We start from the raw sequence: 17923 nt of genomic DNA, 5'->3' as shown, positions 1-17923 counted from the left end.
ACAAATGTTATATATTATTGAGTTATAATAATATATACATATGTTTTTAATCAAATATATACACATATATAGGCCTATATATACTGTATATATATGTATGCTCGCATATGTATATATTTTGCTAGGATGTGGTTGAGCTTGCAGGAAGTGAGTGCTGCCTCTGTCGTCGCGGTCCCCAACCCCCCATCCACAGCACATGCTCAACATCCTCTGGGCACTGGAAGAGAGGGAGGGAGAGAGAGAGAGAGAGAGAGAGAGAGAGAGGCGAAGTGGAAGTATGAGTGAGCATCGGAAGCAAGGACAGAAATAGAGCCATAAAGCAGTGAATTAGCAATCGCGCAATAGAGAGAGCGGGAGGGAGAGCGGGAGAGAGAGAGAGAGAGAGAGAGAGAGAGAGGGAGTCCTTCAGTGTGGTAGTGACGCTCGCCGCGTAGGTTGTCGTCTCCTCCTTTCCCACGAGCGCGCTTGTTTTCGTCTTCCATCTCATGCTGCCCGCCTCCGTCTCCTGATCCGCAGCGCCGTGCCCGTCACCCCCCCCCCCCCCCATGGAGCAGCGGGTCTCGCTGAGCCGATCTGGATCCGGGCGCCGCTGGACCTCCTGGGGGCTCTGGGGGAGGAGGGAACGGGAGGAAGGGGATGCAGATGCCGGCCTGTGATGAACGCTGGACCCACCGACCTCCGCAGCTCCCCAGTGCTGACGGGACGGCTCAGCAGGTGACCCAGATAGCGTAGATCGGACCCCAGGCTAAGGAAACCCCAGTCCTCCGCCCCCCCCCCTTCTTAACGAGACCTAAATGTTGTGAGGACTACAGGACTACCACAACCAGCACTTAGTACCCACCACACTGGGACCCTTCTCCGTGGCGACCTGAGGGTGAGTCGCACGCTCTCTCCTCCGAGCACCGCACTCAGCTGTTGTGATGTTGTTGTTGTTGCTGTTGGTGTGTGTGTGTGTGCGTGCGCGCGCGTGCGTGTTCGTGTGTGTGGGTGTTCGTGTGTGCGTATGTGTGGGTGTGTCAGACAGTGTAATCTGTTACAGTTTTCAACTGTATTAAGTCATGCAAGGCAATCCAACCACAATGTTCAAAGAAACTCATTTATTGAAATGATTCGTAGAAGATTGGTTGTATGCTGTGTGTCTAATGGTCTGTATCATTTGTTATGCATGGTATAGTATGGTATAGTATAGTATGATCTGTATAGTATAGTATGGTCTGTATGGTATAGTATGATCTGTATGGTATAGTATGGTCTTTATACTATAGTATGGTCTGTATAGTATAGTATGGTCTGTATGGTATAGTAGGGTCTGTATGGTATAGTAGGGTCTGTATGGTATAGTATTGTCTGTATAGTATAGTATGGTCTGTATGGTATAGTATGGTCTTTATAGTATAGTATAGTCTGTATAGTATAGTATGGTCTGTATAGTATAGTATGGTCTGTATGGTATAGTGTGGTCTGTATGGTATACTATGGTCTGTATAGTATATTAGGGTCTGTATAGTATAGTAGGGTCTGTATAGTAGGGTCTGTATAGTAAAGTATGGTCTTTATGGTATACTATGGTCTGTATAGTATAGTATAGTCTGTATAGTATTGTCTGTATGGTATAGTATGGTCTGTTTAGTATAGTAGGGTCTGTATAGTATAGTAGGGTCTGTGTAGTATGGTCTGTATAGTATAGTAGGGTCTGTATAGTATGGTAGGGTCTGTATAGTAGGGTCTTTATAGTATAGTAGGGTCTGTATAGTATGGTCTGTATAGTATAGTAGGGTCTGTATATTATACTATGGTCTGTATAGTATAGTAGGGTCTGTATGGTATGGTTTGATATGTCTGTATAGTATAGTATGGTCTGTATGGTATACTATGGTCTGTATGTCTGTATAGTATAGTATGGTCTGTATGGTATACTACGGTCTGTATGGTATACTATGGTCTGTATGGTATAGTATGGTCTGTATAGTATACTATGGTCTGTATGGTATACTATGGTCTGTATGGTATGGTTTGGTATGTCTGTATAGTATAGTATGGTCTGTATGGTATACTATGGTCTGTATATTATACTACGGTCTGTATAGTATACTACGGTCTGTATGGTATGGTTTGGTATATCTGTATAGTATAGTGTGGTTGGTTGATTGTTGAATGTATGCTTTATTATGTTGTGGTACAGGTTGGTTTGGTATGATATATTGTGGTTTGTGATGGTTTGGTATGTGATGGTTTGGTATGTGATGGTTTGGTGTGTGATGGTTTGGTGTGTGATGGTTTGGTGTGATGGTTTGGTATGTACAAGTGATCCCTCCTCCAACGTGTGAAGAGAAGTAGGCCGCCGCGTCACAGGAATAATGCATCGGGCCACAACATATGGATGAATATTTCACCGCCCTTTGGCTCTGCAGCGCTCTGCTTGTGGCGCTAAGCTTCAGGGATAGACAGACCGGGACAGCTCTTTGGTTTTAGGGCAGAGCTGTTCAGTGCGATTTGTGGCGGAAAGAGCAGCTAAGATGTTTCCCTGGTTGTCGCGTGTTCTGTTTCAGTCTGATCTGATTGACCCGTTGGTTTTTGAAGTAATCAGACAAACGGGAGCTGTGATAACTGTGACGCCCAAGGCCCGAGATGACTCCAACTGTTTAAAAATTGATTGAGCTGTCGTCCGATGGTGCTTGAAAGTGTTTCAGAGCTCGCATCTCCAAGCCTATTTACGTGTATTTACAATACTGAAGCTTGCATAAAAAAATGGGTCATATTTATTTTTCATATGGGTGTTGGTTTTCTGTCCAAATATTTGATATACAATATATTGATGCATACATATTGGATCGGCACTTATTAAATATTTGCTAGTATTGTTTGTTTTGTGCTGATTATCAAAACATTACAGTATAGAAAATATTTTATTGTATTCATTAAAAAGGAAATGATGCTGGGTAAATTAACGTTAGATTAAAAATCAACAATTCCCTGATCTGTTATGTGGAGGAGAGACCAGGGTAAATTCAGATAGCTAAATGACCATTAATGTAGCCTTAACATTGTAGTTATTCATATATATAAATATACATACACCTGTGTTTAATGATATGGCTCTTCTGTGAAACATGGGTCCTCTTGATCCTGCTGCCACTTTTTCTCCAGACTTCTGTCGTGTGTTCTGTTCTCCAGACTTCTGTTGTGTGTTCTGTTCTCCAGACTTCTGTTGTGTGTTCTGTTCTCCAGACTTTTGTTGTGTGTTCTGTTCTCCAGAGTTCTGGGTGTTGTGTATTCGGTTCTCCGGACTTCTGTTGTGTGTTCTGTCTCCAGACTTCTGTTGTGTGTTCTGTTCTCCAGACTTCTGTTGTGTGTTCTGTTCTCCAGACTTCTGTTGTGTGTTCTGTTCTCCAGAGTTCTGGGTGTTGTGTGTTCTGTCTCCAGAGTTCTGTTGTGTATTCTGTTCTCCAGAGTTCTGGGTGTTGTGTGTTCTGTCTCCAGAGTTCTGTTGTGTGTTCTGTTCTCCAGAGTTCTGGGTGTTGTGTGTTCTGTCTCCAGAGTTATGTTGTGTATTCTGTTCTCCAGAGTTCTGTTGAGTGTTGTGTTCTCCAGAGTTCTGGGTGTTGTGTGTTCTGTCTCCAGAGTTCTGGGTGTTGTGTGTTCTGTCTCCAGAGTTCTGTTGTGTGTTCTGTCTCCAGAGTTCTGTTGTGAATTCTGTGTTCCAGAGTTCTGGGTGTTGTGTGTTCTGTCTCCAGAGTTCTGTTGTGTATTCTGTACTCCAGAGTTCTGGGTGTTGTGTATTCTGTTCTCCAGAGTTCTGTTGTGTATTCTGTTCTCCAGAGTTCTGGCTCTTCTTATTCCTGCTGGTCTGCCTCTCTGCATGTCTTGTTCCTAACGCTACATGACCCAGTTTGACCAACCAAGAGCCTCTGGCTGTAATCATTGACTTGGATTGGATGAATTCCAATATTACTAATATATTAATAAGGTGGGAAGGAGGAGTATACTATTCATTACTAATACTGGGATGAAATGCTTATCTCTTGATTCGATACTATTCCATAACTTGTGTGCTGATTGGATATGTATCGTGATTTTTAGATATTGCAATTCAATATTACTTATTAATTACAATATTAATTGATGTGGTTTATTTCTGGGTAAAAGTAGAATTATACACTTCTAGAGAACGTGTATCATGAGGCATTTTCCCAAAGCATAACCATCTTGTGGAAGTGATTCGACTTTGACTTTAACAACATCATTGTCGTACTGTATAGAAAAGTAAATATAATGTACATACAATAAATAAATATAGGGCTTTCATAAAGAAATTTGCTCATAGATGTCAATGGAAACATTTAACATTTATATTTTAACATATATTTAACATATTTTGTGGAACATGGTGGCTGACAGAGACAAAAAAAGAAAGATGCAATCTTTGAGTGAATGTATATTTTCTCCCACCTCTGCTGATACGACATGCTATCGTTACTAAGAAATGACCTCCTCAGACATCGTCTCAGCGCACCTTAAACCAGGTCTGTTGGTCTTGTGTGATGCGCGGGTTGTCCGATTGTCGTCTTCTCTAATGCTCTGTGATGGGATCCTTCCTGGCACCTGTGTGGACACAGCCACAACAAACAGCCGTCTCATCCTGTGGCTGTGCCGTAGCTATTCTGAGGAGGAGAGGATGAGAGTTTTTTACTTTTTCTTTCAAGAAAGAAGAAGGCTCCTCTAAAACAGACACAGCTTTTGTCTCAATCGCACGCCCATGCTCCTCCTCTGCACGGCCCGATCCATTACATCCTCTTTTACTTTGAATGCACCAAATTGCAGAAGCAAGAGTCTTGTTCTGTTAATATATTTTACAATGTTGAAGGATGGGTTTTCTACGCGTTTCAGTTTGTATTCAATTGATTTATTATATCCTCATTCATTTTTTCTTTCATTTATAATCCTCTCTCAGCAGACTATAGGACAAAGTGTTTGATTCCTCAGAGAGCTGCCAACTAGTTGGAGAATAATGGGCCTTCCTCCTTGTGGGAGCAGAGCAGTCATAGTGGAATTTGTCGAGTTATGCCTGCAAAGGAATTACAGCAGAGCACGTATCCCCATTCCCAGCAGGGCGTCAGTTTAATTGTAGTACTTGCCGTTAAAGTAATTGGCTGCAGTAGAGTGATGTCATGATGTGTGTTTGCATGTACTGTAATTATTGTTCTCATCCTCCATTTCTCTGGGGTCAATACATGCTAATGTGTGTGTGAGCAGCAGTGTGTGGCGTTGGTTAGGGAAGCATAGCAGCTTTATTCATACAGCACAATTCATCCATTAGACTATTGAAAGAGAAATGTAAAATAAGAAGTGTAAGAAGGTAAAGGAATCTTCCTGTGCAGACATTTTATTAAATAGCTGTGGCAAACAAAAATGTTTTGGGCCCTGATTTACAAGTCGAGGCTTAGGGACATGAACGTTTTTTTGCAGCAATCTTTCCATTAGTGAGCATCTCTAAAAACGTATTTCCACAGAAAATCGATGACAACAACTTTATGTTTTGTGGGGATTTACAAAGATAAATGTGTTTCATTGCAACAATATTACATTGTTGGATGCATTGATTCTTTAGATGACCATTGATTGAATAACAGTAGAATTACCATTGTTAGAAAATGTTCTCGCAACATTAGCTGACATCAATCTTGTTCTATCTCTTATTTAACTTATTCTTTCTTGATTTCTTTACACTTCATTAGCAATATATCTATACATACATTCAAAATCTGCGCAGGCTACATATATATTTCCATTACATACAGATGTACATCTTCATTAGATATACACAGATTTAAAATAATATAGGTAGATACAATACATCAATATATGCCTTACAGATCTACACAGCAGTTCTAATTATCACTATGTATAAATGCATTACTGACTATCACTATGTATACATGCATTACTTTCTATCACTATGCATACATGCATTACTGACTATCACTATGTATACATGCATTACTTTCTATAACTATGCATACATGCATTACTGACTATCACTATCTATACATGCATTTCTGTCTATCACTATGCATACATGCATTACTGACTATCACTATGTATACATGCATTACTTACTATCACTATGTATACATGCATTCAGATCTACACAGCAGTACTAACTATCACTATGTAGAAATGCTTTACAGTTCCATCAGCAGTATTATCTATCGCTATCTATACATGCATTACTATCTATGACCATGTATACATGCATTACATCCATTGTTGCTTGTAGCAAAGGAGTTCACCATAGAATGCCGTCTTTCTGGGCCGACCAATCAGAGGGGCTGACCTGTCCCGATGTAATGCGAGTGGCCGTGATTGGGTGTACAGTAGCTTAAGGCACATGGGATGAGCATTGTCGGCAGCAGTGTCTTGGGTGCACTGAGGCACACAGCCTGTAATGCATTTGATTGGAGAAGGGGGCCAGGGGGGATGGCATGGTTGAGGGGCCATTGTGCAGCCACACACACACACACACACACACACACACACACACACGCACGCACGCACGCACGCACGCACGCACGCACGCACGCACACACACACACAAAGAATAGGGCCAGCGCTTAGCCTGAAGATCTAGGAATGTTTTTTTGTTTTTTCCGTCGTACCCCCAACCACCTACACAACACAACGAGCCCACAATAGTCCAGAACAATCTAACTGGGCCGCCAGGACGCAGGGGGAGTGATAGGCTGCAGGGGGCGTTTGAACTGGGAGCTTGGTGGTGCCCCTGTACGTCGTGTCCCCAATAGAGGAAACGCCAGCTCCAGGGCTTGCGGTTCCACAAGATATCGCCCTCTAGAAGCATCTCTGCCCACTTGCCTCTGAGCCGTGCCCCGTGGCGCCGTTGTTGAAGTGGAAAAGTGCCGTGCAGTGTGCCTAGTTTGTAATGTGCTTTGTTGAAATGCGTTGTGATGATGATAGCGACTCTGCCCCCTGTGTGACTGAGCGCAGCGACTGTGTTCAGAGTGTGTTTGGAGAGGTAAAGGAAGAGCCATGGGTGTAGTGCTGAGGACAGCACGCTGGGATCAGCACCACCCAAAGTCACGATGAATAAGGGATGAATGGAGGTAAGAGGTGCTCTCCTTGTTAACCAGGCTGCAATCTGAATGCAGATGACGAGCAGGGCTGAAGTCAGCACTGCGCTGGGATCCTGGTTAGCAAGGGAGAGCCTTTTTTCTTACATCAAAAGATGCAAGAATAAATTAATGGAGATGCTCTAAAATAACACCCAGCTCAGGGCCCTTTCTGGGATGGAAGAAGGCAGAGATTTGCTCATTTTCTTTTGTTTACTGAATACATTTAAATTAAATTAAATATGTGAAGTTTTCATCTGGAGCAAGTGGGTGAAACAAACGTTGTTCCTCCTGCATTCAGGTTAGCTATAATTTGTTGTTGGCTGCTGATGGATTGAAGGTGATGCTGGCCATTAACAATTTGTGTCCCTGCAGAGGATGAAAGGAGGGGTCATACTGGGCCAGAGGTACACACCAAACTCTTAGGGTGTTGAACCCCAAGTATAAACAGGAATCACTATGGAGGGTTAGCTAGTTAGACTGGGTAGCCCATTCTGCCGGCGATTTGAGTTCACCCTTCAGAAGGGTCTGGTCAAGAGCAATACATTTCTTTCTAGTTTTGTCAGTTTCTGCGTGAGCCAATCACCGACCTGGCGTGCTATTGGTGGGTTTAACACAATGACAACAGGGACCACAGTCATTTGAACTAGGGCCGTTGATCACGCCTCTTTACATAACTGGACTATGACTGGGAGAGAGAGAGAGAGAGAGAGAGAGAGAGAGAGAGAGAGAGAGAGAGAGAGAGAGAGAGAGAGAGAGAGAGAGAGAGAGAGAGAGAGAGAGAGAGAGAGAGAGAGAGAGAGAGAGAGAGAGAGAGAGAGAGAGAGAGAGAGAGAGAGAGAGAGAGAGAGAGAGGGGAGAGAGGGGGAGAGAGAGAGAGAGAGAGAGAGAGAGAGAGAGAGAGAGGAAATGGTAAGGGTGCTTTGAAAAGCATGATGCAGCACCATCATGATCTATGAAAGCATGTGGTGGACAGTTTTATTCTCCAGCCTAAGGTCTGTGGTTCTCACTGCAAACACAGTGGGACTGTTAGCTGACAATAGCCCATTAAGCACTCAACACACACACACACACACACACACACACACACACACACGCGCGCTGGCGCACGCACGCACTCACACACACGCACGCACGCACACACACACACACACACACACACACACACACACACACACACACACACACACACACACACACACACACATACAAACACACAAACACACATACATACACACAGACACACAGACAGTCATACGCACACACACAGATACATACAATCACACATGCACACACACACACATACACACAATTACACAATTATACGCAGACAGATATACCCCACACAAACACACACGCACACACAAACACACACACACACACACACACACACACACACACACAAACACACACACACATACTCTGTCCCCGGTGTCCGCACGCAGCCTTCTGCCGCTGCAGCAGGACGGCCTGCCCAACCCCTTACCGGCTTCCATCACATGTAGGCCTACCTCAAATCACAGTCAGTCAACTAAAGGTCAAACCTATCTTGTAAGCCTTTTTTGTTCCTTATTAACCTAAGGCTTATGACTCAACCTTATTCTAAAATGTTAAGCCTATTTCAGCGTTTTGGACGAAGGCTAAATGAATGTGATGCGATGAACCACAGGCCGATGGAGGAGCTGAGTGAACGTTGTGCTCAGCTTGTGTTGGAGCCAGCAGGGTGCGAGGTACCAGGGGTGACGTGTTCAATATCACCCAGGGGGCTCTTCCCCACGCCGTCCTCCTTGATTCATTCCAACATCCCCGCCAGTGGCACTACCCCAGTCCTAATTATACCAATTTACCCCCCACCCTACCCACAGGAAGGCACTTAATTATGCTGTTTATGTGTTTGTTAGTGTGTGTGTGTGTGTGTTTGTGTGTGTGTGTCTGTGTATGTGTCTGCGTTTGAGTGTGTGTGCATGCGTGTCTGTGTGCGTGCATTCCTGCGTGTGTGTACGTGCCTGTTGCTGTTACTTGTGAGTCAGTGGAGGAGAACGGTGCGGCACGCTGGAGGAGAAACAGAACGTGCTAAATAAGTCCTCCATGACTCATCCACCTCAGAGTCGAGGGGTCCATGCGTTGAATGAAGTTATGTATCATATTTATTATATCCCAAGATGTCAGAACCGTAGTGTGCGTGTCTGAAAAAGACCTGATAAACTATATGAATAGGGTAAAAAGTAAAGTCATTTCAGAGGTAATACTTAGTACTTGATTGTGTAGAATCTTTTCCTAGCTATCTCTGTTGTACACGGGGAATGGGTGAACCTAGTTATTGTTGTTGCTTGGCTCTATGAACATCCTCACTGTACCGACAGCGATATGTTGTTGTTTATCTTTCTTCTGACAAATGTACTTGTTGTAATTCGCCTAATGCCCTCGATGTAAATGTTGTCACGACGTACAGGGGAACCACCAACCTCCCAGTTCAAACGCCCCCTGCGTCCTGGCGGCCCAGTTAGATTGTTCTGGACTATTGTGGGCTCGTTGTGTGGTGTAGGTGATTGGGGGTACGACAGAAAAACAACAAAGAGTTAACTTGTAGAGTTAAAGTACCTCAGGTATTCAACAGCATGTTTCAAAGGGATCTTCACACGATAACGCACCCACACACACACACACGCACACACACACGCACACACACACGCACACACACACGCACACACACACACACACACACACACACACACACACACACACACACACACACACACACACACACACACACACACACACACACACACACAGTATCCACAGTAGCTAACCGCACTAACCCTATAGTGTCAGCCTTCAGTCCTCCTCCAGACACCATGAGAGGAAATGTCCTGGAGGCACTGTGGACCTGTGGACAGACTGGGAGCACTGGGAGGACTGGGGAGAGGGGAGGACTGGGGAGAGGGGAGGACTGGAGGCACTGTGGACCTGTGGACAGACTGGGAGCACTGGGCGGACTGGAGGACTGGATGACTGGGAGGACTGGGGAGAGGGGAGGACTGGGGAGAGGGGAGGACTGGAGGCACTGTGGACCTGTAGACAGACTGGGAGGACTGGAGGACTGGGAGGACTGGAGGACTGGAGGACTGGATGACTGGGAGGACTGGAGGACTGGGAGCACTGGGAGCACTGGGAGCACTGGAAGCACTGAGGTGTGGATGAATCACTTTGTTCCAGCGTGGAGGGGCTGCTGGCGCTCCACTATGAATAGCCCATGTTCCTGTTCCACCAAGGCACAGGGTAACTAGGGAAACATGAGGGTAACTAGGGAAACATGAGGGTAACTAGGGAAACAGGAGGGTAACTAGGGAAACATGAGGTTAACTAGGGAAACATGAGGTTAACTAGGGAAACAGGAGGGTAACTAGGGAAACAGGAGGGTAACTAGGGAAACATGAGGGTAACTAGGGAAACATGAGGGTAACTAGGGAAACAGGAGGGTAACTAGGGAAACAGGAGGGTAACTAGGGAAACATGAGGGTAACTAGGGAAACACGAGGGTAACTAGGGAAACACGAGGGTAACTAGGGAAACAGGAGGGTAACTAGGGAAACAGGAGGGTAACTAGGGAAACAGGAGGGTAACTAGGGAAACAGGAGGGTAACTAGGGAAACAGGAGGGTAACTAGGGAAACAGGAGGGTAACTAGGGAAACATGAGGTTAACTAGGGAAACAGGAGGGTAACTAGGGAAACAGGAGGGTAACTAGGGAAACAGGAGGGTAACTAGGGAAACAGGAGGGTAACTAGGGAAACATGAGGGTAACTAGGGAAACATGAGGGTAACTAGGGAAACAGGAGGGTAACTAGGGAAACAGGAGGGTAACTAGGGAAACATGAGGGTAACTAGGGAAACATGAGGGTAACTAGGGAAACAGGAGGGTAACTAGGGAAACAGGAAGGTAACTAGGGAAACATGAGGGTAACTAGGGAAACAGGAGGGTAACTAGGGAAACAGGAGGGTAACTAGGGAAACAGGAGGGTAACTAGGGAAACATGAGGGTAACTAGGGAAACATGAGGGTAACTAGGGAAACATGAGGGTAACTAGGGAAACATGAGGGTAACTAGGGAAACAGGAGGGTAACTAGGGAAACATGAGGGTAACTAGGGAAACAGGAGGGTAACTAGGGAAACAGGAGGGTAACTAGGGAAACAGGAGGGTAACTAGGGAAACATGAGGGTAACTAGGGAAACATGAGGGTAACTAGGGAAACAGGAGGGTAACTAGGGAAACATGAGGGTAACTAGGGAAACATGAGGGTAACTAGGGAAACATGAGGGTAACTAGGGAAACATGAGGGTAACTAGGGAAACATGAGGGTAACTAGGGAAACAGGAGGGTAACTAGGGAAACATGAGGGTAACTAGGAAAACATGAGGGTAACTAGGGAAACATGAGGGTAACTAGGGAAACAGGAGGGTAACTAGGGAAACAGGAGGGTAACTAGGGAAACATGAGGGTAACTAGGGAAACATGAGGGTAACTAGGGAAACATGAGGGTAACTAGGGAAACATGAGGGTAACTAGGGAAACATGAGGGTAACTAGGGAAACATGAGGGTAACTAGGGAAACATGAGGGTAACTAGGGAAACATGAGGGTAACTAGGGAAACATGAGGGTAACTAGGGAAACATGAGGGTAACTAGGGAAACATGAGGGTAACTAATGAAACACGAGGGTAACTAGGGAAACAGGAGGGTAACTAGGGAAACATGAGGGTAACTAGGGAAACACGAGGGTAACTAGGGAAACAGGAGGGTAACTAGGGAAACATGAGGGTAACTAGGGAAACATGAGGGTAACTAGGGAAACATGAGGGTAACTAGGGAAACAGGAGGGTAACTAGGGAAACATGAGGGTAACTAGGAAAACATGAGGGTAACTAGGGAAACATGAGGGTAACTAGGGAAACATGAGGGTAACTAGGGAAACATGAGGGTAACTAGGGAAACATGAGGGTAACTAGGGAAACATGAGGGTAACTAGGGAAACATGAGGGTAACTAGGGAAACATGAGGGCAACTAGGGAAACATGAGGGCAACTAGGGAAACATGAGGGCAACTAGGGAAACATGAGGGTAACTAGGGAAACATGAGGGTAACTAAAGAAATATGAGGGTAACTAAAGAAACATGAGGGTAACTAATGAAACATGAGGGTAACTAATGAAACATGAGGGTAACTAAAGAAACATGAGGGTAACTAATGAAACATGAGGGTAACTAGGGAAACATTAGGGTAACTAGGGAAACATGAGGGTAACTAATGAAACATGAGGGTAACTAAAGAAACATGAGGGTAACTAATGAAACATGAGGGTAACTAATGAAACATGAGGGTAACAAATGAAACATGAGGGTACCTAGGGAAACATGAGGGTAACTAAAGAAACATGAGGGTAACTAATGAAACATGAGGGTAACTAATGAAACATGAGGGTAACTAATGAAACATGAGGGTAACTAATGAAACATGAGGGTAACTAAAGAAACATGAGGGTAACTAATGAAACACGAGGGTAACTAGGGAAACAGGAGGGTAACTAGGGAAACATGAGGGTAACTAGGGAAACACGAGGGTAACTAGGGAAACAGGAGGGTAACTAGGGAAACATGAGGGTAACTAGGGAAACATGAGGGTAACTAGGGAAACATGAGGGTAACTAGGGAAACAGGAGGGTAACTAGGGAAACATGAGGGTAACTAGGAAAACATGAGGGTAACTAGGGAAACATGAGGGTAACTAGGGAAACATGAGGGTAACTAGGGAAACAGGAGGGTAACTAGGGAAACAGGAGGGTAACTAGGGAAACATGAGGGTAACTAGGGAAACATGAGGGTAACTAGGGAAACATGAGGGTAACTAGGGAAACATGAGGGTAACTAGGGAAACAGGAGGGTAACTAGGGAAACAGGAGGGCAACTAGGGAAACATGAGGGTAACTAGGGAAACATGAGGGTAACGAAAGAAATATGAGGGTAACTAAAGAAACATGAGGGTAACTAATGAAACATGAGGGTAACTAATGAAACATGAGGGTAACTAATGAAACATGAGGGTAACTAAAGAAACATGAGGGTAACTAATGAAACATGAGGGTAACTAGGGAAACATGAGGGTAACTAGGGAAACATGAGGGTAACTAATGAAACATGAGGGTAACTAATGAAACATGAGGGTAACTAATGAAACATGAGGGTAACTAAAGAAACATGAGGGTAACTAATGAAACATGAGGGTAACAAATGAAACATGAGGGTACCTAGGGAAACATGAGGGTAACTAAAGAAACATGAGGGTAACTAATGAAACATGAGGGTAACTAATGAAACATGAGGGTAACTAATGAAACATGAGGGTAACTAAAGAAACATGAGGGTAACTAAAGAAACATGAGGGTAACTAAAGAAACATGAGGGTAACTAAATAAACACGAGGGTAACTAAAGAAACACGAGGGTAACTAGGGAAACATGAGGGTAACTAATGAAACACGAGGGTAACTAATGAAACATGAGAGTAACTAATGAAACATGAGGACAACTAATGAAACATGAGGGTAACTAATGAAACATGAGGGTAACTAATGAAACACGAGGGTAACTAAAGAAACACGAGGGTAACTAATGAAACACGAGGGTAACTAATGAAACATGAGGGTAACTAATGAAACATAACGGTAATTAATGAAACATGAGGGTAACTAATGAAACATGAGGGTAACTAATGAAACACGAGGGTAACTAATGAAACATGAGGGTAACTAATGAAACACGAGGGTAACTAATGAAACATGAGGGTAACTAATGAAACATAACGGTAATTAATGAAACATGAGGGTAACTAATGAAACATGAGGGTAATTAATGAAACACGAGGGTAACTAATGAAACATGAGGGTAACTAATGAAACATAACTGTAATTAATGAAACATGAGGGTAACTAATGAAACATGAGGGTAACTAATGAAACATGAGGGTAACTAAAGAAACATGAGGGTAACTAATGAAACATGAGGGTAACTAAAGAAACATGAGGGTAACTAAATAAACACGAGGGTAACTAAAGAAACATGAGGGTAACTAGGGAAACATGAGGGTAACTAATGAAACATGAGGGTAACTAATGAAACATAACGGTAATTAATGAAACATGAGGGTAACTAATGAAACATAAGGGTAACTAATGAAACATAAGGGTAATTAATGAAACATAAGGTCAACAAAACGTCTTCGTTTCCAATTCCTGAGTAAACCTTTTTTTGTCCCATGTATCGGCAGAAGGTTCAGTCCGGCGTGTGGTTTCAGGACGTTTCATATCAACGCGTTATAGCCAGGTTGTGTTCATTCAACCCAAACGGCGACACAGCGTCTTGGCAGTGGGCCTTATTGCATGTTCACTAGACGGGGGGGTCGTCAGCCCACCCTTTGGTTTCGCCGCTGAGCTGAACATCGGGGCTGAATACTGGTCGGCCCCTGGCCAGTGCCACATTGTTCTCTCTCTCTCTCTCTCTCTCTCTCTCTCTCTCTCCCGCTCTCTCTCTCTCTCTCTCTCTCTCTTCCCCTCTCTCTCCCTCTCCCCCCTTCTCTCTCTCTCTCTCTCTCTCTCTCTTCCCCTCTCTCTCCCTCTCCCCCCTTCTCTCTCTCTCTCTCACTCTCTCTCGGTCTCTCTCTCTCTCTCTCTCTCTCTCTCGGTCTCTCTCTCTCTCTCTCCCCCTCTCCCCCCTTCTCTCTCTCTCTCTCTCCCTCTCGCCCCTCCTCTCTCTCTCTCTCTCCCTCTCTCTCTCTCTCTCTCTCCAGATTTTCCCCTATGCTGCTAAAAAAGATCAGAAAGCCGCTGAAACATCTGTACCTCTAAATCTTGTTGGTAATTTGATCCCACAGCGCCATCCTCGGGCCACTTGTACAGCATTGTAGGGCCTGTGGGCTTGTATAACATTGTGCTATCCAGTTACGTTATATTAATTGGTTTTTCCACACAATAACCCTTTTATTTAGTCGTGGATGAACAACAATTACTGTGTGCTAAACAGGGTAATGTTGCTCACTTGTTTACTGCCTTGCTTATTCTAGTTTTTAAACACTCGTTCTTCTTTGTGAATATATGTTATTATATTAGCACCATTCGCACTCCAAGCAATAAGGTCCCGCCTAGAGTAACCCACAACATCTTTAGTAGATGAACCCTTCACAGATCCAAGAGAGGTCCACATGTTGGCAGTGATCAGAAATCCACTAGACCACTAGTGGATTAGACCACTAGAACCACCAGTAGATGGGGCTGCAGCTCCACTAGAACCACCACTAGATGGGGCTGTAGACCACTAGAACCACCACTAGATGGGGCTGTAGACCACTAGAACCACCACTAGATGGGGCTGTAGACCACTAGAACCACCACTAGTTGGGCTGTAGACCACTAGAGCCACCACTAGATGGGCTGTAGACCACTAGAACCACCACTAGATGGGGCTGTAGACCACTAGAACCACCACTTGTTGGGCTGTAGACCACTAGAACCACCACTAGATGGGCTGTAGACCACTAGAGCCACCACTAGATGGGCTGTAGACCACTAGAACCACCACTAGATGGGCTGTAGACCACTAGAACCACCACTAGATGGGCTGTAGACCACTAGAACCACCACTAGATGGGGCTGTAGACCAATAGAACCACCACTAGATGGGCTGTAGACCACTAGAACCACCACTAGATGGGCTGTAGACCACTAGAGCCACCACTAGATGGGCTGTAGACCACTAGAGCCACCACTAGATGGGCTGTAGACCACTAGAACCACCACTAGATGGGGCTGTAGACCACTAGAACCACCACTAGATGGGCTGTAGACCACTAGAACCACCACTAGATGGGCTGTTGACCACTAGAACCACCACTAGATGGGGCTGTAGACCACTAGAACCACCACTAGATGGGCTGTAGACCACTAGAACCACCACTAGATGAGGCTGCAGCTCCACTAGAACCACCACTAAATGGGCTGTAGACCACTAGAACCACCACTAGATGGACTGTAGACCACTAGAACCACCACTAGATGGGGCTGTAGACCACTACAACTACCACTAGATGGGCTGTAGACCACTAGAACCACCACTAGATGGGGCTGTAGACCACTAGAACCACCACTAGATGGGCTGTAGACCACTAGAACCACCACTAGATGGGCTGTAGACCACTAGAACCACCACTAGATGGGGCTGTAGACCACTAGAACCACCACTTGTTGGGCTGTAGACCACTAGAACCACCACTAGATGGGCTGTAGACCACTAGAGCCACCACTAGATGGGCTGTAGACCACTAGAACCACCACTAGATGGGCTGTAGACCACTAGAACCACCACTAGATGGGCTGTAGACCACTAGAACCACCACTAGATGGGGCTGTAGACCAATAGAACCACCACTAGATGGGCTGTAGACCACTAGAACCACCACTAGATGGGCTGTAGACCACTAGAGCCACCACTAGATGGGCTGTAGACCACTAGAGCCACCACTAGATGGGCTGTAGACCACTAGAACCACCACTAGATGGGGCTGTAGACCACTAGAACCACCACTAGATGGGCTGTAGACCACTAGAACCACCACTAGATGGGCTGTTGACCACTAGAACCACCACTAGATGGGGCTGTAGACCACTAGAACCACCACTAGATGGGCTGTAGACCACTAGAACCACCACTAGATGAGGCTGCAGCTCCACTAGAACCACCACTAAATGGGCTGTAGACCACTAGAACCACCACTAGATGGACTGTAGACCACTAGAACCACCACTAGATGGGGCTGTAGACCACTACAACTACCACTAGATGGGCTGTAGACCACTAGAACCACCACTAGATGGGGCTGTAGACCACTAGAACCACCACTAGATGGGCTGTAGACCACTAGAACCACCACTAGATGGGCTGTAGACCACTAGAACCACCACTAGATGGGGCTGTAGACCACTAGAACCACCGCTAGATGGGCTGTAGACCACTAGAACCACCACTAGATGGGGCTGCAGCTCCACTAGAACCACCACTAGATGGGCTGTAGACTTCTAGAACCACCACTAGATGGGCTGTAGACCACTAGAACCACAACTAGATGGGCTGTAGACCACTAGAACCACCACTAGATGGGGCTGCAGCTCCACTAGAACCACCACTAGATGGGTCTGTAGACCACTAGAACCATCACTAGATGGGCTGTAGACCACTAGAACCACCACTAGATGGGGCTGTAGACCAATAGAACCACCACTAGATGGGGCCGCAGGTCACAATAGGCCTTATCTATAATATCGTGAGAAGAACAAATTTGTGCGTAAATTAACATTCCTGAATGTTTTTACTGCCAATTTCGCATCCCCTTATCTATGAACTTAAACCAACCATTTTGAAGAGATAAATCACAACTTTGTTTTTATGCATTTGTTATTGAAAACATAATACACATATAAAATACTTTATAAATGAGACCAAATAAATGCATTTAGGCGGAGTTAACATCTCCTTGTTTTGGCTATCTCATTGTTTTTATTTTATCAGTTAAACAAACACGATGTACGCCTTTCAACTAGATTCAATGTTATAAGTTATATTATCAACTTTGGTTGAAAGTTTTTTTAAACGCTAATGTGTAAAAAAATAAATAGTAATTCTTATTTTTCTTATTTACAATTATGTGGCGACCCAAGTAAAATCTCCCTTGACCCACATGTGGGTCGCAGCACAGT

The 17923-nt window shown here is 44.8% G+C and overlaps 1 protein-coding gene across 2 annotated transcripts in view; it reads left to right on the top strand.

Annotated features, from left to right (window-relative positions):
• LOC307091449 (nck-associated protein 5-like) overlaps window positions 1-17923 on the top strand; it is an 86043-nt gene that overhangs the window by 4117 nt on the left and 64003 nt on the right. Inside the window, exon 2 of one of the 2 annotated variants that reach the window (XM_079758432.1) lies at window positions 517-874. The gene's annotated coding sequence lies outside the window, so the exon portion shown is untranslated. Of the gene's footprint in view, window positions 1-327; window positions 875-17923 lie in introns of those variants that run through there. The other variant, XM_079758433.1, reaches the window with a different exon arrangement.

This window comes from Pollachius pollachius (assembly GCF_949987615.1).
Source record: "Pollachius pollachius genome assembly, chromosome: 20".
Taxonomy (NCBI): domain Eukaryota; kingdom Metazoa; phylum Chordata; class Actinopteri; order Gadiformes; family Gadidae; genus Pollachius; species Pollachius pollachius.
This window is presented reverse-complemented; position numbering and strand designations above follow the sequence as displayed.